We start from the raw sequence: 25,806 nt of genomic DNA on the forward strand, positions 1-25,806 counted from the left end.
ACCTTTGAGCTTGCACAAGATGCAGTATTAAGTATTGAACTAGACTTTCCACGTAAACTTCTATATATCAAATTAATTACTCAACAGCTCTGTGAACAGATCATTACTAAATTTGACAATAAAGTTCCGTATATAGATGCAGAAGGTACTTACGACCTTCCGCTTGACTCGGCTTCTCATACAATTAAATTGGTACGTATCCACGCGGTACCTATGGAAATTTCTGATAACCAAGTGAAACAAGTTCTTCAAGTTTATGGTGAAATTCTTAGTGTTAGTGACGAACTTTATACTGATGGACATTATTATAAAGTACGTACTGGCCGCAAAGTTGTGAAAATGATTTTAAAAAAGAATATCCCTTCCTATATTACTCTCAGTTCTCTTCGTTGTTGGGTGACGTATCCCGGACAGACAAAAACTTGTGCGAGGTGTGACAGTGAAACGCATTTGGTGTCCCAGTGTGATCGCCGAACATTTAGCGCCCGTTTAGATCATCGGTCCAGTGATTCTTCTGGAATTTCTACTTTGGGTAGCCGCATTGCTCGACCTATCCTACAACTGAAGGATGCGCCTGCTATTCACAACTATAGTGTGTTTCCGGTTTTGCCGACAAAAAGCGGGCCCGCTATTACTACCATGCCGACAACTCCGGGTGACTCTACCCCGCCAGCCCCCTGCGAGGCAGCTTCTGTGTCCCGACCAAGTGATACATCCTCACAGGTCCCGTTTCATGAAGAGGGTATGGCCAGCCAAATTCTTCCTGAGGTTAACCCCGACGCAAATAAGGTAGGTGACTTATCTGATAAGACTGAGTGTCCCGGACCCCAGCCAATGACTTTCGATACTTCAGCACCTGCTCGGCCTGAACCTGTTGTTAGTGATTCCCTTGACATGGTGCCTCCTCTCTCCGATGTGCTCGACTCGACTGGTAGTGGTTCCCCCGTTACGCTTACATCCAGTATTGATGACACTCCTGAACCCCCTATTAGTGAACAACTGAAAAAGAAGAAACGTTCCAGTCACGAGGTGAATACTGGGAAAGTTTTGAAAGTGACCGGGAAGACCTATGATTCGACCAGTAGATTAACCCGCACTAGATTACGACAGATGTCTCAATTAGATGCTACTACATGTAATGATGGTGAGGTTGTCCCCGAGACTTTGGACAGACCCGCTACGCAGTGAGAATATGCTAGCGGTCTGTTTGGGACTTTTGTTTTTGTTAATATTACATCTTTTTGTTGCTTTCCTTGGGCCTGCCGGTTCCTTTGTGTGTGCTTTTTCCTCCACACCAAGCCTTTCCTTGCAGCTCTTAATGTATTCTTTTAAAATAGGAACGGTCAATTTTAATGGTCTAACATCTCCTACCAAGCAAAGTGCTGTTTTGGATTTCATTAAATGTTATTCTCTTGATATACTGTTTGCTCAGGAAGTGACCTTGACTGACCTTCAAGGCCTTTATCAGCACACCTTTTTTTCTAACGAAACTGTTAACGGCACGGGTACTGCACTTATATATCGTAATGATATAGAATTTGAACAGTTATACAAACATCCCACCGGCCGGATTATTACTGGAAATGTGGCCAATATCCGGTTTTGCAACTCGTATGCCCCTGCAGGTACACACCGACGGCGTGAACGTCATAATTTCTTTAATTCCGAGGTAGCCTCCGCCTTACATGACAGTTCTCGTTTGATTATATGGGGTGGAGATCATAACAGTATAGTTTCCGCTCAAGATTCCACTTCTACTTCGAACTTCTGCCCTACTTTATTACAGGTGATTAACCAATTTAATTTATGTGATGTCTGGCGTCATTTTCATCCCCACAATCCTGGACATACTTTTTTCTACGCCACTGGATCTTCACGCCTCGATTCTTTTTATATCTCACGGTCATTACTTCCACATGTGCAATCTGTGGAAAGGATCCCTGTTTGTTTTTCGGATCACATGGGCCTAGTTATGACTATCCAGCTACCGCTTCAAAAGCTTCTGAACCATAATAGCTTATGGCACCTCAATACCAGCATCCTTTCTGAGCCAGAATTCCAGCAGTTGCTACGCCAACGCTGGAGAGAAATTAATCAGCAACTTTTGCGGCGGAACAATATTATCCAATGGTGGGAGCAACGGGGGAAACCAGCTTTGAAACAAATATGTAAAGAATACAGCAGAGAACGGTCACAGCGATTCCATGAACAATATAATTACTACTCTCAGCTTCTACGCGACTATCATACGGCATTCCTTAACGGTGTACCTGTACTTCCACAAATTAAACAAGTAAAGGCTTTCTTGTTAACATTACACCGCAAAAGACTCCACGGTATTACTGTTCGCAGCAAAATCTCATCTATGTCCCCCACCGAGCCTCCGAGTCTTGTACATATCAGTGCTGAACGTCGCAGAGGCAAACAACAGATTATTCATAATATACTGGATGATAAAGGTGTTTTATATGAAGGAACTAATATTATTCCATACTTTGTGCGCTATTTTGCTGATTTATATCGCAACCATGACGTTCCAGCTAGTAATGACGGTGTTTACGATACCTTGAACCCTCTCCCAGTTGAACTCCAAGCAGAGCTTGATGCTCCCTTTACTGAAGCAGAAATTCAGCATGCCCTCCTCCAGGCAAAAAAGAATAAATCTAGTGGCATTGACTCCCTACCTTACGAATTTTACCAGACATTCCCAGATCTTTTCATTCCTTTTTTTACTGAACTTTTTAATGCCTTTCGTTCTAATTTACAAGTCGGCAAAACATTTACACACAGTATTATAGTGATCATTCCTAAGCAGCCCAAGAGCACTCGCATCAACCAATTTAGACCTATCAGTCTCGCATGTTGTGATTATAAACTTCTCGCAAAAGTTCTAGCAGCTCGGTTACGTAATACTTTAAGTTCCATTCTGTTACCGGAACAATTTGGTCACGATCAGCAGCATCCTACATATCTGGCTTTATCGAATATTAGGGACACGATCGCTTATTTTGAAAGTCGTCCGAAATTGACTGCAGCGCTTTTGAGTACTGATTTTTCTCAGGCCTTCGATAAACTAAGCCATCAGTACTTATTCACAGTTCTTGAGAAGCTCCATTTCGGGCCAGTATTTTTAAATATGGTTAAGACGTTATACTCCCAGCGTACTGCCCAACTTAAACTGAACGGTGCCTTAACGCGGGTCTTTTCAATTAACCGGGGGCTTATTCAGGGCTGTCCCTTGTCCCCCATGCTTTACAGCATTGCCGTTATGCCGGTTCTGTATAAGATCCGGAATGAAATGACGGGATTGTGTGTTCCTCCGGCTACTATTAAAGTTCAGAGTTTCATAGATGATATTTGCTTTTTCTTTCGCTCCCAGCGCGATTTAGATACTATCCTTACTAATCTCCAGATATTTAGTCAACTGTCTGGTGCGGAATTACATCCCACGAAAACCAAATTACTTTTTTTGAATGATACGTCTTCTTGCCCTTTTGTCTCCCCCTTCCCTGTCGTTAACACTCATAAAATTCTCGGCATTACTTGGCATACCACTATACAAGCATCTATTCAGGCAACCTATGGAGTGGCTGTTCCTAAGGTCATTAACTTGCTTTATAAACACAAAGCTCGCAATCTTACATTACATGAGCGAGCGACCTTCTTAAATATTTTTGCCTTCAGTCTATTGTACTATATAATGCAGATTTTTCAGCTTTCTGTCTCAGACGCTAACACACTTAACAAACATTTGTTTGCCTTTTTGTGGTATCAATCGACACTGCGAGTACATCGTCGAACTGTGTGTACGACCAAGCAAGTAGGAGGGTTAGGTATTAAAGACGTGGCTCTTCAAGGCCGTTGTCTACTACTACAACGCACGTGTGAGCTGTTAACTTCCTTTTCTGAGTCTTTCTCCGCGTGCCATATCATGCGTTGCCTTCGGCACGTGACTCTCAGTTCACCTGTTTCTATTTTGAACTGGTCCCAACCTTACCATTACCTGCGCACCGTCATTCTAGACATTTCGTATGCTCTTATCAGTCACACAGCTATTGAAGATATGACTGTGAAGAAATTGTATACTTATTATGCAAATTATCTCTATACCCCCCCTAAATGTGTTACTCGCCATCCCAATTGTTCTTGGGCGCAAATTTGGCAAAATATTAATTCCTCTTTTTTACCCTCTGGAATGAGAGAGCTATGGTATAGGTTAGTGCATAATGTATTTCTTACTAACTATCGAGCATGGGAACTCGGTTTTCGACCAGATGCTCAATGTATCCGATGTGGACAAGCTGACACACTCATCCATCGCTTGCAAACATGTCCATCTATCCAGCATTTGTGGCGTAGCTATACACATATTATAGCACGAATACTTCGTGTTGATCAACGGATTATTAATAGTGAGCCGTTTTTTCTTTTGCCTGATTTCAAATACTTCCCACGTCCTAAACACAATATCATAGTGTGGTTAACTATTCACACAGCGGCTATCCTACTTACCGAAAATGAGCTGGTGACACAAGCAATGTACATTTTTAGACTACAGTGCTCTTTAAAAACAATGCCTTCAGATCTACGCTTGCGTCATTTTGCCCACTACCCGACTGCTGTTTACTAATTTTTTTTTCGTGTGTGTTTTGTGTGTATACTTCATGTGATTGATTTTCAATTGTATTGCAGTGGTATCCCTTTTGTAATTTGTGATTGCTCTTTTATTCTTATTATATATACATATATGTACTGTAATTTCTTGCAATAAAACTGACTGTTTAAAAAAAAAAAAAAAAAAAGAGTGGTTTGGGGCGATACACTACCAATCACATGTTTGTGTGTTCAAACCCGGTAGCAAGTTGTTTCTTTTTCAAGTGTCTTCCTATTTTCATCCGGAGGCTGAAAAATATTTCTTTGAGTAACTCATTAAAAACTTCTTTTGTTTCAAATTCGATTAGAACGGAACATTATATGAATTGCGAATCTTAGATCCATAGCTTAAAAAAAAAAAAAAATGAAGTATACTCACTACTCCATTATCCTCTTATTTGTAACGAAAACTATTTATAAAAAGTGGTAATTTCAGAAAATTATCCTCGGAGGGAATTTCAATATGCGGGTGGAGGGCAAACATTGGTAGTCCACATTGAGCACGATCGAATATATGGTCCTGAAGGCGGAAATTTCTTAGCTCGAGAGGAGTCTCAAATTCTCCCTCAGATCACGTCCTGAAAGCATCATTGCTTAAAAGCTTTTCGTAACAAATATAATATTACAGTTGTTTCTCGTTCTACATTTTGAATTGGTAAAATCATAACTTATAGAGGATTATAATAAAAGCATAAAAATTACAATACCAATCATGTATAAATTATCCTGTAAGTTACCAACTTTGGGTCAGATTAAAACTCAAATATTTGTTTTCGGATTGCACTTAGAAGTAAGTCCTCTCTATATAATCCTGATTGGAAAGCCATGTATAACTCTAATTAATTAATCAATATTTATACAAATATTTTTTTTTATTTTACTATTTTCTATTCAATATTATATACACTTCATTTCCAATATCAAAATCTCGAAAATGTATATTGTACGAGTGCAGATTCGCAAATAAATGCTTATTTATCATATATATATTGGTCTCTATTAGAAATTCTATTTAATCGAATCCGACAAGAACACAGACAGAAACATCGAGAACAGGTGGAAAAAAGAGCTGTACCCGGCGGAGACTCGAACTTAGTTCGAATGGTGCTTTATAAGCCGAACGCCTTAGACCACTCGGCTATGGTAACAAGTAGTGACTGTGGCAAAGGCTTCGAGTAGTAGTTCTTATTACAGAATAACATTTTCTATTGCCTAAAATTTAAACCTAATTTACTTTGATATAATATATCTATTAATGTGTTTCATGAATACGTTTTCCTTACTTTGATGAATGATGTATGTTGTTGATATAGATTCTATTACACGTTCTTTCGTAAACATTATAGAAAGTATCAGGGTTATTTATGATCTTTTATGGAAATTGACTGGTGCATGCGCAGTACACAGACAGTTCAATTGGAAGGCGAGGAAGGAAATGCTAACACACTGTTAGAATGTTTCCCTCGCAAGCAGTAGTTCCCAACCGAGGGACGGCGGGACGCACTTCCTCCTCCTGTGGTGGCGTGAAGGGTTTACGAAGTCCCTTCGTTGTGTTATATTTCTTGAATGATTATGCACAATATCCAGTCACATCTTCTACACATTTGGAAGTGATAAATCGTAGTATAAATAAACCGTCCTCCACACACAGTGATTGCTGCTTTTCCAAGATTATAAACTGAAACATTTTTTATTTCAATAGAGTATAAAAGTTTCAATGGGAGGGGTTACAACCCCCTCAACCCTCTGGGTATTTCATATGTCACCGCCTAAACTGTAACTTTCAAGTTAGAATCGAAAAATGGAGACATGTGACCTACTAAATATATTTTTAGTTCATTATACATTTTCATAAATAAAATATCCACAGTTACAATGACAGTAAATGCTAAGTAATTATTGTAAATCTTTGTACTTTCATTTTCCCTCTTTCTTCTCAACTGAGCTTGAAAAATGTAAAAATGGAAGGTTAAGAATTTCAAATATTACGTATATTTTAGCGTATTACGAAATTATATTTAATAGAATTCGGCAGGATCACAAACAGAAACATCAAGAAGAGGTAAAATCAAATTGTACTGTGGTGGGATTCGAACTACTCTTGAATGGTGCCTCAGAATCTCTAGCCGAAGTGAATGGTGCCTTAGTCCACTTTTTTTTTTTTGAACTACTTATTACTTAATTTTTCTTGCTTTTACTTGTTATCTTGATTTCTTTCCAATTACCTAGAACGACAGGGACACGAACACAGAAACATCGAGGACAGTTAAAATCACAAAGGCTCTCCCACCAGGAATCGAACCCGGGACCCCGTGCACAGTCCACTCGGCTAATTTAACAAGTTGAAAATATAGTAAGCGTGTTTCATGTTCAATCTTTTGTTACAGTATGAAATTTATTTTGTATTATCTGAAGTCTAAGCCTGTTTTGGCCTGATGTATTAGTCTGTTGAAATTGTTTTGTGTTTACGGTATTCTTTGACGAATGATGTTGTTAATATAGTTCTATTACGTATTCGTTCATAAATATTACAACAATTGTCAGGGTTATTTATGATCTTTCATGAAAATTAACTGGTGCATGCGCAGTAGAAACAGAAAGATGCGCTTTAACGACATTTGTCATACACGCCAGAACGCAAATTTCTAACAGGTTCTGAAAATGCCTCGCTCTAGAGGTTGTGGAGAACTGTCTGTTGCTCTGAGAGGAAAAATCATAGGCCGAGCAAAAATGGGACAAACTGTGCCTCAGATTACTAGAGATCTGGGATGTGACAAGAAAACGGTCAAGAAATGGGTTCAGCGACATGAAGGAGGTGGTGAATGGTTCAGGTTTCGGTCAAGAAGTGGAAGGCCAAAAGTGACAACTGCAGCTCAAGATCAAGCTTTAGTTACAGAAGTAATCAACAGACCTCTACGCCACACGTCAATCCTCTTGGACAAAGCCAGAGAATATAATTGTTCTCACGAAACAATAAGAAGATTATTGGGGGCTGGTCTACACTGTTCAAGACCCGCTAGGAAGACGCTCCTGACTGAAACTCACAAGGCCAGACGAATGGAATGGGCACAGAATAACATAACCCAACCTCAGTCATATTGGGACTTACGAGGAAGGTCCATAAACCGTGAGAGTTGAATTTTGATGAAAATTTGTGACAAGATTCAGTTCGAGTTGCTAAGTAACGTAGTAATAGTCACTCGATGCGCAAATGCTTCGTTGAGCTGCTACACCGACGCCATCTTGAAATCCTGTAGGCAATGTCCAAGAATACCCTTTTAGCACAAAAATGAAAAAGCTTTTGATATATCTGACTTCAGTATTGTAAACCAAGGTAGATCATCTATATGAGAGAGTACTTCCAGTGCATGACCGCCATCTTGAAATTCGCCATATTGAATCGCCGTCAAATATGATAAATGGCACGGGGGTCATGTCGGGTATCAAATAGCACTGGAATTTACTCCTGAATTCATTTCCGTAACCGAAGTTTAGATATCTGTTTTCACTTCAGAGTTAAGAGCCCTCTTACCCACAGGAACATATAAAAACTGTGCGAGTTAAACGTGTGTCATGAAACACAGTCGTGCGAGCACTTGCATGATTTTAACTAATGCAGTAGTTAATGCAGTACAATAGCAACTATACCAATCAGATCTTGAGACTAGTAAGAGAAATCGTTAATTAAATTGAAATTTATGTAGTAAAAAATGGAATATCAGCATGCTACAAGTTATACCTATTTCAAAGTGCGATGGAATAGACTGTTGGTCGATGAAACACGTGCCTAATAGTACTGACAAGCAGAGAATACCAAAGGGATTGTTCGGATATATATTCTATTAGAAAAATTATATAAACTGGTACATATTAGTTGAACGACCAAAACGGTTCGGATTCCACTATAATCAGTAGGTCCACGTCTCCTTTAGCGTAGCAGGCGTGTGGGACGTTGAATTGTATCAAACCAAAAATCTCTTTTAGGCAATTTTACGTGGTCCATTATAGTGTGTTAAGTTTTATTCTCCAATCTAGAAACCTTACGCAAAGACCATCATTGCGTTCCTTTCCAATACTCATATTTGACGACGTATAATTTACCGTGCATATTACGAAGTTAAAATACTTTAATGTATTTATTGACAGTTTCTCTAAATACAATCGATTTATTGCTGCCACATTGAACAATGAAGGAGATTTAAATTATCAGTTCACAGCCAATTCTTAGAAGATACACCTGGAAACTTAGAATTCACTTTTCTTGTGTCTGTTCTGCTATTAGTGATAAAAGAATGCATGCACAACTGCTAAGAATATGTGGCACTAGAGATTATTACAAGATTCAATTCCAAGTTGCAATCCATAAAACAAGCCTCTTTCTTCTTTTTCCCTTCAATATAAAATAATTAAATATCTGCATCTTTCCACCTTTAACGATAAAACACTTGCTTATAATAAGGGCAAGACTAGTTTTCATATCAAAACTGTGATAAATAACTGATTGTAGCAGGTGTTCACTTGTTCGGTGTGCAAGTTATATGGCAGAATTTTCATAAAGAAAATGCATTCTGTTGTGTATCATCAATTTTGTGCGTCAGTCCTAAAGGACATGGTTGCATATGCATGGCAGAAATGTGGGTACGTAACAGGAGCAATAGTTGGTTCATTTACAAATGTTCTGAAGACTAGTACAAAATAGTGTCTGTGGTCATGAAGATTGTGACGAAAGTGCATTTGTTAAGTGTTTGCACTGCTCCATAATGCTGTGTGCTAATCACTACGTTTTGGATCTCCATAATCACAACTAAAGAGCAAAAGGTTAGTAGGTTAATATTTGCTTATGTGCAATAGTTTATATTATTTTTCTAATACTTTTTCTATTAATTTTCTAATAACTTCAAGACAGATACTTTAAAACCATATGTGCCGTTCCACCTAACTTATATTACAGCATTTAAATGCTATGCATAATCGCAACACACACACACTCATATATATAGCGATTTTGAAATAGGTATAATTTGTTATAGTGCTGCTATTCCATTTTTCACTACAGGCATTTCAATTTAATTAACGATATCTCTCACTAGTCTCAAGATCTGATTAGTATAGTGGCTATTGTAGATCAAATTACTACTATTGCATCAGTTAAAATCATGCAAGTGTTTGCACAACCGCATTTCATATCACAAATTTTACTTGCTCAGTTTTTGTATGTTCCTGTGAGCAAAAGAGCTCTTAACTCTGAAGTGAAAACAGATATCTAAACTTTGGTTACGGAAATGAATTCAGGAGTAAATTCCAGTGCTATTTGATACCAGACATGACCCCCGTGCCATTTATCATATTTGACGGCGATTCAAGATGGCGAATTTCAATATGGCGGTCATGCACTGGAAGTACTCTCACATATAGATGATTTACCTTGGTTTACAATACTGAAGTCAGATATATCAAAAGCTGTTTCATTTTTGTGCTAAAAGGGTATTCTTGGACATTGCCTACAGGATTTCAAGATGGCGTCGATGTTGCAGCTCAACGAAGCATTTGCGCATCGAGTGACTATTACTACGTTACTTAGCAACTTGAACTGAATCTTGTCACTAATTTTCATCAAAATTCAACTTTCACGGTTTATGGACCTTCCTCGTTAGTCATCTGGACCGACGAGAAGGTTTTCAAGTCTAACCTACAAGGGAGAGTTATATTGTATAGACCGCGCGGAACCAGGTATGCTGAACAAAATATTATCAGAACTTCTTGTTCAGGGCGAATATCAGCTCACTTTTGGGGATACATGACGGCTGCTGGTCCTGAAGATTTGGTTGCAGTGCCTGAGAGAATGAATAGCAGTGTTTACATTAATATCCTCGAAAATACGTTGTTACCGTCCTTAGAAAGAAACTTCCCCGAACAGGAAGAATATATATTTATGCATGACAACAGTGCTGTTCACACTTCCCGGCAAACACAAGAGTGGCTAAGTGAACATCCAAAGTTAATTTGTATTAAGTGGCCCCCTCTATCCCCAGATTTGAACCCAATTGAATAGCTGTGGGCCTACTTGGTGCAAGAATGGGAAGAGAGACGTGAAGACAGAGACCAAACGTTTCTTCAAAATCATGTTATGGAACTGTGGCAACATTTTCGTGACACACCGTCGTATTGCTCGAGACTTGTATCTAGTATCCCCTCCAGACTTCAAGAAGTTATTGACTCTGGAGGTGATTACACGAAGTACTAGTGTGTTATTTTTTGTGTAAACATTTATTTAAGTTTCATTTATTTATTATATTTTTTCAAGAGCAATACTTTCGTTCTTCATTCTTTTCCTTTGCTTGTTTACTTATTAGTTCGTTAAAACGTTAAGGAAGAGTAGTATATCTTCAAAAAGTATTTGTGAATTTACTTTGAACGTTTCTAAGAATACATTTACTTTTTTTTCTTACTCTATATCATGCCCAATATTACTTTCATTTCAGTTAATTAATAACTTTATTTCACATGTCGGATAAAAGTATTATTGTCATTTTAACGATGTTTTTCCTTTTGATTGTGTAGTTACTAGTTTCATTGAATTATCTCAATTCGAGTGAATAAATCACATTTTGTTTATTGTCCCTTCCTTAGCTAGGTTCGAATTCGAGAACAATGTGGTGTAATTTACGTTCTTTATTCTTCATATTGTACAGTAATGACAATATTAATTATTTTTCATGAGTCCAGTTGATCAGTGAGAACTTGGACAAACATTAACCTGGTGATTCTTTACGCAATGACAAGCCTAAAATACATTTTAGCTGTTCTTTATACTTCATAACGATGAAACATTCTAACAGCGTGTTAGCGTTTCCTTCCTCGCCTTCCAATTGAACTGTCTGCGCACTGCGCATGCACCAGTCAATTTCCATAAAAGATCATAAATAACCCTGATACTTTCTATAATATTTACGAAAGAACGTGTAATAGAATCTATATCAACAACATACATCATTCATCAAAGTAAGGAAAACGTATTCATGAAACACATTAATAGATATATATTATATCAAAGTAAATTAGGTTTAAATTTTAGGCAATAGAAAATGTTATTCTGTAATAAGAACTACTACTCGAAGCCTTTGCTACAATCGCTAGTTGTTACCATAGCAGAGTGGTCTGAGGCGTTCGGCTTATAAAGTACCATTCGAACTAAGTTCGAGTCTCCGCCGGGTACAGCTCTTTTTTTTCACCTGTTCTCGATGTTTCTGTCTGTATTCTTGTCGGATTCGATTAAATAGAATTTCGAATAGAGACCAATATATATGATAAATAAGCATTTATTTGCGAATCTGCACTCGTACAATATACATATTCGAGATTTTGATTTTGGAAATGGTGTGTGTATAATATTGAATAGTAAAAATAGTAAAATAAAAAATATTTGTATAAATATCGATTAATTAATTAGAGTTATACATGGCTTTCCAATCAGGATTATATAGCGAGGACTTACTTCTAAGTGCAATCCGAAAACAAATATTTGAGTTTTAATCTGACCCAAAGTTGGTAACTTACAGGATAATTTATACATGATTGGTATTGTAATTTTTATGCTTTTATTATAATCCTCTATAAGTTATGATTTTACCAATTCAAAATGTAGAACGAGAAACAACTGTAATATCATATTTGTTACGGAAAGCTTTTAAGCAATGATGCTTTCAGGACGTGATCTGAGGGAGAATTTGAGACTCCTCTCGAGCCAAGAAATTTCCGCCTTCAGGGCCATATATTCGATCGTGCTCAATGTGGACTACCAATGTTTGCTCTCCACCCGCATATTGAAATTCCCCCCGAGGATAATTTTCTGAAATTACCACTGTTTATAAATAGTTTTCGTTACAAATAAGAGGATAATGGAGTAGTGAGTATACTTCATTTTTTTTTTTTTTTTTTAAGCTATGGATCTAAGATTCGCAATTCATATAATGTTCCGTTCTAATCGAATTTGAAACAAAAGAAGTTTTTAATGAGTTACTCAAAGAAATATTTTTCAGCCTCCGGATGAAAATAGGAAGACACTTAAAAAAGAAACAACTTGCTACCGGGTTTGAACACACAAACATGTGATTGGTAGTGTATCGCCCCAAACCACTCGACCGTTTTGTATGCCTTTGCACAGCTTCTTTTGCCTTTTGTGAAAGCAGTTTACTGTTCCATACTCGCTTTTGTTTATTCCGATACGACTATGAGTTCTCAGTAAATATTTGGACGTTAGAGCTCTTGCAATGTATAAAAGTGTTTTTAGAATAAATCACAATCGATATTATGTCCTAATAACATACGTAAAACAGGTTGAATTCGTGAAATGATTGAGGTTGGAGTGAGCGTAAATGTTTTCATAGTTAGGAGCCTGGATATGCAAACCCGCTTAACGTGGGGATTTAATTTTGTGAAATTTGGTACATAATATGATTTTGGGCATCATAAATTCTGAGACAAAATTTTATTTTTTGTAATCCACAAATAAATGGAAATGCTGGCGGAGAATGCACATCCTTTAACACCATTTTTGTACGTTTCATGCAAAATGACTTAGGCCCTACATCATAGCCGTCTTTAGAAAGGCCCCGGCCTTCAGTGTGGCAACGCTGTTCCCCACACCACTCGACGTCCATTGCGAGCAATACCAGGACAAATCTTTTTCTGCAGGCTGTTTTTCTTTCTTTTTTTTCACTTCCTTTTGTCAACTTTTTGTGATAGTTTTGTCCAATAAATAAATGGAATATTCTTGTTGAATGTAATAAGCAAGAGACTAATATAGCGAAGGCTACCTAAGTTAGTAATAAGTAATCAAAGAGTGATTGATTAATACAATATAATTAGTAAGATACGTTTAAAGTAGAAGGATCATGACAACAAATTGACTAAAATAATATAAAATCCATTCATAAAATAAGATTACAAAATATATTGAAAGATGTAAGTCAAAGCAAGAAAGAGTAAACGAACAGTAGGGTAGGCTTATATAACTAAATTGACAATTAAATTGAAGTTTAGCGTCCTTTTCAGCACTGAGGCTATCTGTATGAGTGACGATGATATATACATAAATTCCTATTCTAGTTTTACGTTTATATAAGTATTCATAAAACATAGGTGCACGAAGGTGGGGGCAGGGAGCCCGGTGCCCCCTGCTTCACGAAAATTTGTATTATAAAACAACTTAAATTTCTTAAGGGGCTGCGATGGCTCAGTGGTTGAGCGTTCATTTCTGGTGTTTGGGGTTCCAGGTTCAATCTCAGCTCGCACCAAGTGAACTTTGTGATGGACAAACACCGTGTGCGTGGGTTTCCTCGGGGTTCTCCCGTTTCCTCCTATTTTCTTCATTCCACCATTTCACTCATTTCAAATCATCACCGTTTCCTTTAGCCTACCCGGCATTACCGTGGGACGTAAAACTCAAAGATTTCATTTTAAATTTCTTAAGGTTTTCTAAAAAAAAAAAAAAAAAAAAAACGTAATATAGCAACCAGGAAGATGTCCTCTAGAAAATTTTCTTCGGGCTGCCGATGTTCTTAAGTACACAGTACATTTACAAATTTGGTAGAATTGCCAGAATTTTAGGTCTATTGGAGGCCGTACTCATGCTGAAAAGATGTATAACTTCCTTCTATTTCTTTCTTTTACAATAGCTTGCTTCATTAATTTTGAACAGTTATTTAAAAGAATATTACACAAACAATGTTTCCTACCAATTTTTCACTGTCGTGGTGGCATGGATTTAAAATAATATTATATAATCAAGTATGTTATTGTCTCTGCTTATCCCTAATACACTTAAGCGATGCAAGACTAATTTCTGATTATTATTTGAAATTAACTTGTTTTCATATTCTTTAGATATTAACACCTGCATAATTGCAAATAGATGTTTGCATACTCTTACAATAAAATCTGACGGTACCGACAATTTGCTTCTATTTACCTTAGTGGAACGTTCACCCTTTGATTCCACTTTATGCATCAAAATATCATTACACGCATCACAGTTAAGTTTGTGTGCTGTCTTGAAACACATATGTACAGCCACATACGTACAGAAATGCAGAATCATCTAATGTAACACTGTTCAAATAGTCTTTGTTTAGAATCTCAAGAAAAACTTTTAATATTATAATCTTTACTATTAATTACAAGAAAAACTATTAATATAATCTTTACTGTTTACGAATATTTCGCTTGAGAATGGAACGATTTGGAAATCGGAAACTCTTCACATATTCTTTCTCCTTAATTGTTTTAGTGTAATTACGTTGATACCCAGGCATAATACATTTATCTGGTATTCTGTCCTCTAATTCCCATAAACGTGACACTTTACAGCATCTAAATACCAACGCCTTTTACTGACAGCGTGCGATTGTCACCATTTACCGAAAGGCAAATGTTCCAGCCGATAGGACGTTCGCGCTGCGTTGCCAAGTTTCTATGGCGGGGCCTTTCTATGCTTACATACGTAAAGCCTTGAAATTGCAATAATTTAGAATTTATGCATCATAAACCAAGCAAATTACACTGTTCAACAATGAAAATGTAAATTGAACAAAATCAGCTGATTCTTATTGATTTTGTGGTGCTGATCACGAATTTGAAAGTTATTTTCGATTATTAGCACTACTTTTCGTTTTACAGGCATGTCTAATAATAACGCTTTAAAAATAAATATATTCGCTTCGTTTGGGGTAAAATGTTACACTGATCCGGCAACACTGGAGAAACTATATGAACGCTTGGTTTCATTGTGTTCCTTATCTCAGTAGTGTTCTGCTATTGTTAGAAAAGACAGGTTTAGTGCAGTTATCAGCGTTTTGGGTGTGACGTTTGTGTAGTGCAGGACATAAAAATACAATACAAGTACGCAAAAATACTGGTATTTCGAATGTATATTTTTAAATAGTTGTCGGAACTATTTCAAGTGACATTTTGATTTCAATAAACAAAAATGCCGCGAAATTGTGTAAACAGTGCGGATAGCTTCTGCTACGTGTGTGGGGAAGTGACATTTTCCTCACAAAAGCAGACTATAACACCACTAATAAGAAAAGCCTATCAATATTACTTTGGTTGTAAAATTGGAGACCAAGATAAATCTTGGGCACCCCACATTGTGTGTAGGGGAGAGTCGGGTAGTATCGTCATAGATAGCTTTGTTACAATTATTTGGTAAGTGTTTGGCGGAATATAAATTGGTAATACATTTCTGAAATCTTTATTCCTTGCTGAACAATTACATTATACCACGAACTTACAACATACAATAACTGAGTAATAATGTACATTTTTCTGAAACATTAAATTTGCACTACATGAAACATTGGAGGCCTATATCGGACACCATGACAAACTCACATTTTCATAAGAACTTCACCTTACATGTTTTACCTTACTTACACACATCACACGTGTAAAGAATCTCCTCCAAGATCGGCACAATTTTCGTGGGCCCATCGATAGCAAAATTTGCACTGAATCCAGTCTTCCTGGAAATTTTCTCCACAGACCAAACATACAGTATTTTCTTCATTTTTAGGATTTAAAAACAATGATTTGTTTGTCGATGAAAAAGACTCACCATCTTCCATGTCAGGTTTTCGTTTTAAGTCTGCTTTTCTCGCCGAGGTTATACCACTTTTAGCTGCTGTAGCCATGCGTCTCCTTCTTTCTTCTAGTGTGTTTTATAGGGACTTGAAGTGAGAATTTCCCTATGCTCTCCACGTCGTTTCCTCACGTTCAATATTTCTTTTTTGTTACCTGGAAGTGGAGATATTTCCTCCAGATAAGATCTAGAGATTTGACGAGATGTACTAGGCCCAGACGTTGAAGGGACATCTGAGACATCTGCATCGGCCTGTGTTGCTTCAGTATGATGATGTCTTTCCGGTGTGCTGGCGGGTTGGGATTGGCGTGGATGATCATTTTCTGCTTCTGTCATATCACGATTAAAATTTAAGTCCACTTTTGACGACATCTATGGCGAACTTCATATTCTCTTCCGTCCATTTTCCTCTTGTTTTCCCCATTTTTAGCTGAAAAATAAAAAAACACCATAAGCATTGGCGCCAAAATTCTCTCATCGGTGTGTCCGGTACTGGTCGCCAATGCCTTGTCCGATACTACCCGACCGACATAGACCAAGAAAATATCTTGCCAAGTCAAATGAAGTAAAATTACACGAACATTACTTCATGTACATATTCGCAAGATGACATCACGTTGTTAAAATATGTTTATGCGATTATCTACTTACCCAGATGTATGCTACAGTTTCACAAATTTAACTTCGTCACTGGAAAATCACAACGAAAACACATACGATGTTGCTGCTTCCAAACGACGCACTCAACTTATCCACAATGGCGTCAAATACTTTGTCTCGTTTGTGGCTACTAACACGTCATAGACAGTGCTGACAGTTATAGCCCAATTATCAGAAACGAATATCGTCCGATACTATACGACTCTCCCCTAACACTTGTGCCAGCAATCTAAGAAATTGGATTAATGGGAAGGGGCGCTCAATGCCTTTTGCAGTGCCCATGATTTGAAGGGAGCCAAGCGACCACATCAGAGACTGTTATTTTTGCATGGTTCCTTCCGTCAAGAAGGGAATTTCCACGAAGAAGAAGCGGGCCTTGATCTATCCTAACATTCCTTCTGCAATGCGCCCTGTTCCACATGGAGAAGGACTACCTGTTCCTGACCCACCTAAAGAATACGATCTTTTTTCTGATGATGATCAAGAAGTTGAAGCTCCTGAATCAAGTACTTCAAAGGACCCTACGTTTGTTGTAGAAGAACCTCCATGTGAACCACATAGACTTACTCAAGAGGAACTAAGTGATCTAATCACAGAGACTTGGACCTCTCGAAAAGCAAAGCCGAAATTTTAGCGTCACGCTTAAAGCAATGGAATTTATTGCAGGAAAAAGTAAATATTTCAGTGTATCGGAATAGGGAGAAGATGTTCACTTCATTTTTTACTATGGAAGACACACTTGTGGCATGTACAGATGTAAATGGTCTCATGAGGGCACTTAAAATTAATTACGAACCTACGGAGTGGAGGCTCTTTATAGATTCGTCCAAGGTGAGTTTAAAGGCAGTGCTTTTACATATTGGAAATGAACTTCCTTCAATTCCTGTAGGTTACGCAGTTCATATGAAGGAATCTTATGAAAACTTGAAACATTTACTTCAAGCCATTAAATATTACGATTTTCAGTGGCTCATTTGTGGTGACCTTAAAGTAATAGCACTGTTGCTAGGTATGCAGTTGGGGTATACAAAGTATTGTTGCTTTATATGTGAATGGGACAGTAGAGATCGTGGATCTCATTACCGCAAAAGTGATTGGAGTACCAGAGAAACTTTTCAGCCGGGAGTGAAAAATGTGCAGCATGAACCACTGGTAGATCGTAACCGAATTTTGCTTCCTAACCTACATATTAAATTAGGTCTTATGAAAAGTTTTGTTAAGAGCATGAACCAAGAGGATGAGGCCTATAAGTACCTAAGAGGACAATTCCCTCGATTAAGTGATGCCAAAGTTAAAGATGGTGTTTTCATAGGGCCACAGATTAGGCAACTATTCAAAGATCACAAGTTCGACGAAATTCTCCAAGGTGAGGAGAAAGCTGCGTGGGAAAGCTTGAAGAGTGTTTGTTCACAGTTCTTGGGAAGACACCGAGCAACAAATTACAAACAACTGGTAGCAAAGTTGTTATTGTGCTACGAAAATCTTGGTTGCAATATGTGTCTGAAACTCCACTTTCTTCATTCGCATCTAGACTTCTTTCCCGAAGATTGTGGAGCAGTAAGTGACGAACATGGTGAGCGTTTCCATCAAGATATTGCAGCCATGGTGAAGAGATATGAGGGAAAGTGGAGTTCTAACATATTGGCCGACTACTGTTGGACTATTGCAAGGGATGCTCCAGATGTAACCTACAAAAGGCAAGCCAAGCGAAGACGCTCAAAATAAAATAAACATAATCCTGTACAAGGGATCACTTGAAACTTCTGTTTACATTGCACTGTAGTTCTTGCACAAAAAGGTATTTGTACATATTTTTCATGTTTTGATGTTAATACTGATTTTTATTACGGAATTGTTAATGTTTAACTTGACCACGGTTACTTTATTTTCTGTATCGCTGTGAAACTGGTATTTGCGCAATTTTGAAAAAGGAAGTACAAGGATATAGAAAGCTATAGGTTAGGGTATTTCTTAATTCCCCAGCTTATCAGATCACAGTGAAATAGATAAAAAAAAGTGAAATGTATGTTTTTACAAGGATTTTGCTTAAATGTTCTATAAATATTAATACATTTGTATATATACAGCTACTGTTGTGCAAGGGCGTTTTTTTTCACAACCTGAGCTAAGAAAATTCTTCTATTATCATTTCCTTTCATATTATGCTTAAATGAATGTAAAAATCGCAATTTCAAAGAATTTACATACTTTCGATCAAAATTTGTTGAACAGTGTTACCTTCAGCTATTATGCATATCCTTATAATTAATTTCTCTTTAAAATAACACGGATATAAAAAATAAATTTTATTCAGAGAATTGTTTTCAAGAAGTGTGATCAAAGACTTGAATTTTTGAAGACACATAAGAATTAGTCGGTCTGCATATTGTATAAACTGAGTTTCAACATTTGTAACTGAAAACTGCTTTATGAGATGTAATTGGAAATCAGAAATATATCTGTAAGATTTCATACAAGTATTATTAAAGATGCCTTTCTCAAAGTTTAACACGATGCACACATATTGAAGATTTGATCATATCATTATGCATGCTATCAATGGTTATCAATGGGTAGGTATTTAATACTTAAAACTCTACTTAGCTTTAATTCAGGGTTTTGATTGCTATAAGAACGCGGAATTTCGAAATTTCCTGTTTACTTGGTACAGATGAAAGCTCAGTACATCTGTACGTAACAAACTTTTTTATAAAATCGAAGTGATCCAATTATGTGTAAAAGTAATTATCTGGAAATGAATCAAACACAGGTCTAAAAATAAGAAAACGTGCTATTAATTACACTATATTTCTATTCCGATCGGTACTTAAATATCTACAAGAACTGAAACTTAATACAGGGTTATTAAAAATTATACTTACGCTTAGAAACACTCATACCTCTGTTTACTGATACATAGAAATAGTTCCAATAGGAAAAGAAACTCAACAAGTTTTCAATGGTTGGTTAAACTGACTCTTAGTTACACAGGACTTAGTTAGGGACGATATGGGATAAAGTATCTTCAATGGATGTAATTTCTAATGTATCATATAAATGAGTCTTGAGTCTATTATTAGTGTGAGTGAAATGCAATTTTCATAGACCAGCACAATGTTGAAATCAATGGTACGGAGAGTTTACATGCTTATAAGGAGAATATGTCCGACTTCCTCAAGGTGAATATATTTCAGACTATAATAGACAAGATTTTTCTTTCCATTTCAACAAGGAAAAAGTTACGGAAATTTCGAACGTGAGCAGCTTGCAAATAATTTTGGTCGTAGCTCTCATTTGGTCTTCCAACAGGCGGAGACACGATTATCAAAAAAATGATTTATCTGTACTGCTCATGATGATAGCGAATTTCTTCTTTAATCTTCACATTCTCCAATTATTATGCCTAGGACGAGACGGGACAGAATTTTTGTGACAAGACAGCTTCTCCAATAGAATCATACATTTTTTTTTTTTTTTTTAGACAGATATCACTTTTACGACATTTGTATAGTCACCAACGGATATATCTTCCTGCTGACTCTTGAAATTCCATTACTTGATAGGATCTCATTTGAGCTTTCAAGTGCACGGACATATATACATCCCGACAATCAGGAAAAAGTTGGTAGCCGTTGGTACCCCTGAAATGGCTTTGCTGTAGGGGGATGATAAATGACCATTTCTCTATTCCTGAATGAATCTCCATTGTTGTAAGCTTGCTCCAATGAACACTATATATCAATGACATTATAATTATTTGTGTGTATATTGGGGGCGCGGTGGCTCAGTGGAAGAGCGTTCACCTCCGGTGCTTGGGGTCCCTGGTTCGATCCCAGCTCGCGCCGTGTGGACTTTGTGGTGGACAAACACTGTGCTCGTGGGTTTTCTCGGGGTTCTCCCGTTTCCTCCCACTTTCTTCATTCCACCATTTCACTCATCTCTCATTATCACCGTCTCCTTTAGCCTAACAGGCATAATCGTGGGACGTTAAACTTAAAGATTTCATTCTTTTCTTTGTGTGTATAGTATTATTACATGACGTATTGCATGTGAGAAGAAGAAAAAAAACATCATAAATTATAAAATGGTTGAAATAAACAGAAAACATCAAACTGGAACAATTGAAGCTATGTTTGTAAATTTTTGCCTTCATTAATTGACCTATTCCCATTTCCCGTCATTCTCGTATCTCTTTTCTTCTCCATGGGATATCTTGCTTATCAAACTGAATACGGATTGAAACTGAAATTGCAGCACGTTAAAAAAAAGTCCAAACCTACTGGAATTCGAATCAAGGCATACTGGGTAGAAATCCAATGCGCCTACCAACGATTAATTTTTATTGGAACTTTGCGAGACGATACAAAGTATTCCTCTACAATAATATACAGACGATTAGTACTTTATATATGAGTCTCACAAAATGTGTAAGTAAAATTACATTAACTGACAAGTAACATTTCCCAAGTGTAATCAAACAAAGAATACGTGTTTTTTTATTTTCTGCGGAAAAACTGTTTTAGGGGGCAAAAGCCCTCACCCAAAATTTTGAAAGTTGACGCCCGAAAGGCAAAAACAAGTGAACCAAAGTCAGCGAAATTGTACACACATGTTGTAGACATAAAACAAGGGAATACGTGTTTTGTATTTTCCTGGAAAAAAGAAAACCATTTGGGTGCGACACAGACCTCTCCAAGTCTTTGATCACGAAATATCGAAAGTTCTAGTAACAGTATGTCAGATGTGTGTAAAGCACATGAAGAATTGCAACGATACTTTGTGTATGAACAATAAGCTAAAAATAAACAAATACGTGACTTTTATTTTCCGCGGGGAAACGGTTTTAGGGGGCAAAAGACCCCGCTCAAAATTTTGAAATTTGACTCTCAAAAGGCAAGAAAGAAATGCACCAAATAGAAGGAAATTTGGCACAGATATTGTAGACGTAAATTGAGATAATTGGGTTTCGTATTTTCCTGGGAAAAAGCGGTTACGTGGGGAACGGACCCCTCCAAACCGGAAAGCTAAGGCCCAAAAGGTCAAAAGAAGTGAACCGAAGTGAATGAAATTGTGCACAGATATTGTAGACATAAAGCGAGGGAATACTGCTTTCGTATTTTCCTAGAAAAAACAGTTAGGTGGGGCACGGACTCCTCCAAACCTTTGATCACGAAATATCGAAAGTGCTAGTAACAGTATGTCAGATGTGTGTAAAGCACATGAAGAATTGGAACGACACATTGTGTAGGGACAATACGCAAAACAAGAAACGAATACGGGTTTATTTTCTGCATTAAAAAGGTTTTAGGGGGCAAAAGCCCCCACTCAAAATTGTGAAATTTTAGGCCCAAAAGGCAAGAAAGAAGTGCACCGAATTGAATGAAATTGTGCATAGATATTGTAGACGTAAATTGATTGAATTGGGTTTTGTATTTTCCTGGAAAAAAGCGGTTGAGTGGGGCACGGACCTTCTAAACCGTTGATTACGAAGTATCAAAAGTGCAAATAAGTATACATTAGAAGTTCCTAGAGTATGGAGAAACTTCATATAGGGACAATTTGCAAAACGATAAATGAAATGTTTTAATTTGTGCGGAAAACAGTGTTCGGGCCTAGGACCCCTCCGACCAAAAAAAAAAAAAAAAAAAAAAAACCCTAATTATTACCGTATTAGCACAGGAACGAGTGGTCCAAAGCAAAGGAAATTGTCTGTAGCCTAGATATTGTATAGACCCTATGTAAAATAAGGCCTTAAGTGTTCCTATCCGTTTTGTTTCCAATTTGACACATCAACAGGAAACAGGAAAGTAATCTACACGTGCTTTTGTTTATGCGGAAAAACATTCTAAGTGTTAAAGCTGCCTCCTGAAATACTATAAAATACGCTATACTGTTTATGCTTGTTGTTGATCTGCCAAATTTGAAGAAATCGGATGGAGACAGTTGTGAAACACGAAAGGCCTTATTTTACATATCCTACATCAACATACAATTTCATTCGCTTTCGTCTACTCCTTCCCCCACTCAATTTTTTTTTCTTTGCAGGAAAATATGAAACACGTATTCCCTCATCTTACCTTTACAATATCTGTGCACAATTTCATTCACTTCGGTCCAGTTCTTCTTCCCTTTCGGGCCTCAAATTGCAAAATTCTGGGTGGGGGCTTTTGCCCCTAAAGCCGTTTTTTCCGCAGAAAATAAAAAGACGTATTTATTTATTTATTCATTTATTTTGCTTATTATCCCTACACAAAGTTCACCCCAATTCTTCATGTCCTTTAGGCACTTCTAACATACTGTTACCAACACTTTTGATATTTTCATGATAAAAGGTTTGGAGGGGTCCGTGACCCACTTAACCGTTTTATCCAGCAAAATACAAAACACGTATTCCCTCATTTTACGTCTGCAATATCTGTGCAGAATTTCGTTCACTTCGATCTACTTGTTTTTGCTTTTCGTCTACTTGTTTCGAAATTTTGGGTGGGGGCTTTTGCCCCTAAAACCGTTTTTTTTTTGCAGAAAATAAAAAAGCGTATTCGTTTATTTATGTGTAGTATCTACCTGCGAAATTTTTATCAAATTCGGAGTGTTACAGTTGGGAACTCTTACTTGTGAGATAAACAATGGGGACGAAGAGTAGAAATGGGGCATGTAATGTGACTGGCGTATACTGGTTTCATGGCTTCGACTACCACTAACCTTTATAACATCTGTAATTATTATTATTATTATTATTATTATTATTATTATTATTATTATTATTATTATTATTATTATTATTATTATTATTATTATTATTATTTTTAATTAAGAATATTTATATTTTTAAACGTAAAAAAACCTATTTCATCACACTTCTACACCTAGCACTCCATTTTCGACAATGACAAACACATTCAATGTTACCAGAACACAGAACAGGAACTGGAGACCACAGTTTAACACTATAATTTTTTTTTTTTAAAAAAAAGAAAGAAGTCCGTCTAAGTTCAATATCTTAGGCAAATCTTTTCGGAATTAGTCATAAAAAATTGAAATAAGAATATCATCCCAGCGAAGAAATATAAAGGGAAATAGAACGGATTTACTAAATAAACTTAGAAAGCAAATCGCTGTCCATCACCATGTTTATACTGCTTATTTTAAGTAAAAAATTTCATCCAGCTCTTGTGCTGATGGGAAGGATTTTAAAATGCTGACTGCATTTCCTCTCTGTATTGCTAGGCTTATTCGTTGTATTAAATAGTGTTTGCTTCTTGGGTCGCCTGACTTCTTAATTAAAGTTGTTCCTAACTCATTCAAAAATTCACTGGCTTCTTTGCTAAAAACTCCCATCGTTTCTGTAGCAAAGGCAACAAAAAGATGGTCTTCTTTCAGTCTGGAGTACTTTGTATGTTTACGTTTAACCGCTGCTTCTGCTGCATTTCCTGCTTCCTCACATGTTAGTGTTATGTATGAAGGAGCGAAAGTATCAACACATGTTACATCCCATACAAGACTCTGGCCCATTTTCCAAGGGATTAAAGTTACTCCGTCCGGTCTTTTACCATCATTTCGATACAATCCTTGTGGCTCAATGATGCTAGGAACATCGATGCTGGCGAGTGCTCGTTTGATTATTTGGTTTAATTCCGTGTGTCGTGTAATTCTACCACCACTTCTAATGCAGCTCAAAGCATGTAAACCTTTCTCGTCCACTCGATCTTGACACGCACATGTAAATGGGTGACAAACATTTAGTCCCAAGCGTAATGCTACACATATTTTGAAAATATTATCGTCTAAAAAAGTTCCGATGTTTTTTGAAGGTGTAGCTTCTAACCAGGCGCCAGACTCTTTTTTCTGAAGTGCTTTTAGGCGAGCAACGTCAAAACTATTTTGTGAAATTACCTCCTTCCCAGCTATCTCGTTTAGTAGGATTTCATCCCATTTTCTTTGTGATTCCTTGACCTCCGGAATGGTATTGTTATAGATGCCTTTCCATAATTCCAATGCTTCTGACAGATGAGGGATTTTCACTTCGTCAACTGAAATTTTCAAAATGTTGGAGACTAGTGACAACACCCCACAGCAAGAAGACAGAAACGCAGGAAGGCTCAAATCGGATGCTCTTCGAATATTTAAACCACCGAATCGTATTGGTAAACTTGCCTGAGCCCATTGACTTTCATTTAAAACTTGATTTATTATTGTTTGTAAAGATGTTTTCAGGGAGTTATCCAACTGAAGAATTTTTGATGGGAGAAGCCATGTCGGAGTGGTTCGCAAAAAGTAAGTTAATTTGGGGACACCTAGACAATTTTTTAGGAGAAAGAAGGCTATATGTGATGGCAGTCCTTTTAATCTATTATTATTATTATTATTATTATTATTATTATTATTATTATTATTATTATTATTATTATTATTATTATCGAAGTCTAGTTAATATAAAGTCTTCAAAATAAGAAGAAACCCTTACAACACACTTTCCATTTATCAACTAGATTAATACAATTTTCTCTCCACTAGGAACACATATATTATCTTATTAGTATTACGAAACAACGATCGTACATTTCTACCCTTTTTGTTCCTTGAAATAACCCTACATTTTACTTTGTATAGGATAACCCTATTCACCAGAGAAAATGGAAGCTAATTGAGTACTAATAAAAACATGCTAAAATAGGCAATTAGCCAAAGAATGAACCTCAGTCTGTAAGAGCCTTTTCAACGAAACGCAAATAATGCAACACGTATTTATAACAGCTATGCCAACTAACGCAAAACACTTTAAAACACAAAATTTTTGTTGCGTTGACGCAAACCGCTACCGAAGGAGGCACAAGATGTCAGAGACAATTCCC

This window comes from Thermobia domestica, chromosome 10 (genome assembly GCF_964235325.1).
Source record: "Thermobia domestica chromosome 10, izTheDome1.hap1.1, whole genome shotgun sequence".
Lineage (NCBI taxonomy): Eukaryota > Metazoa > Arthropoda > Insecta > Zygentoma > Lepismatidae > Thermobia > Thermobia domestica.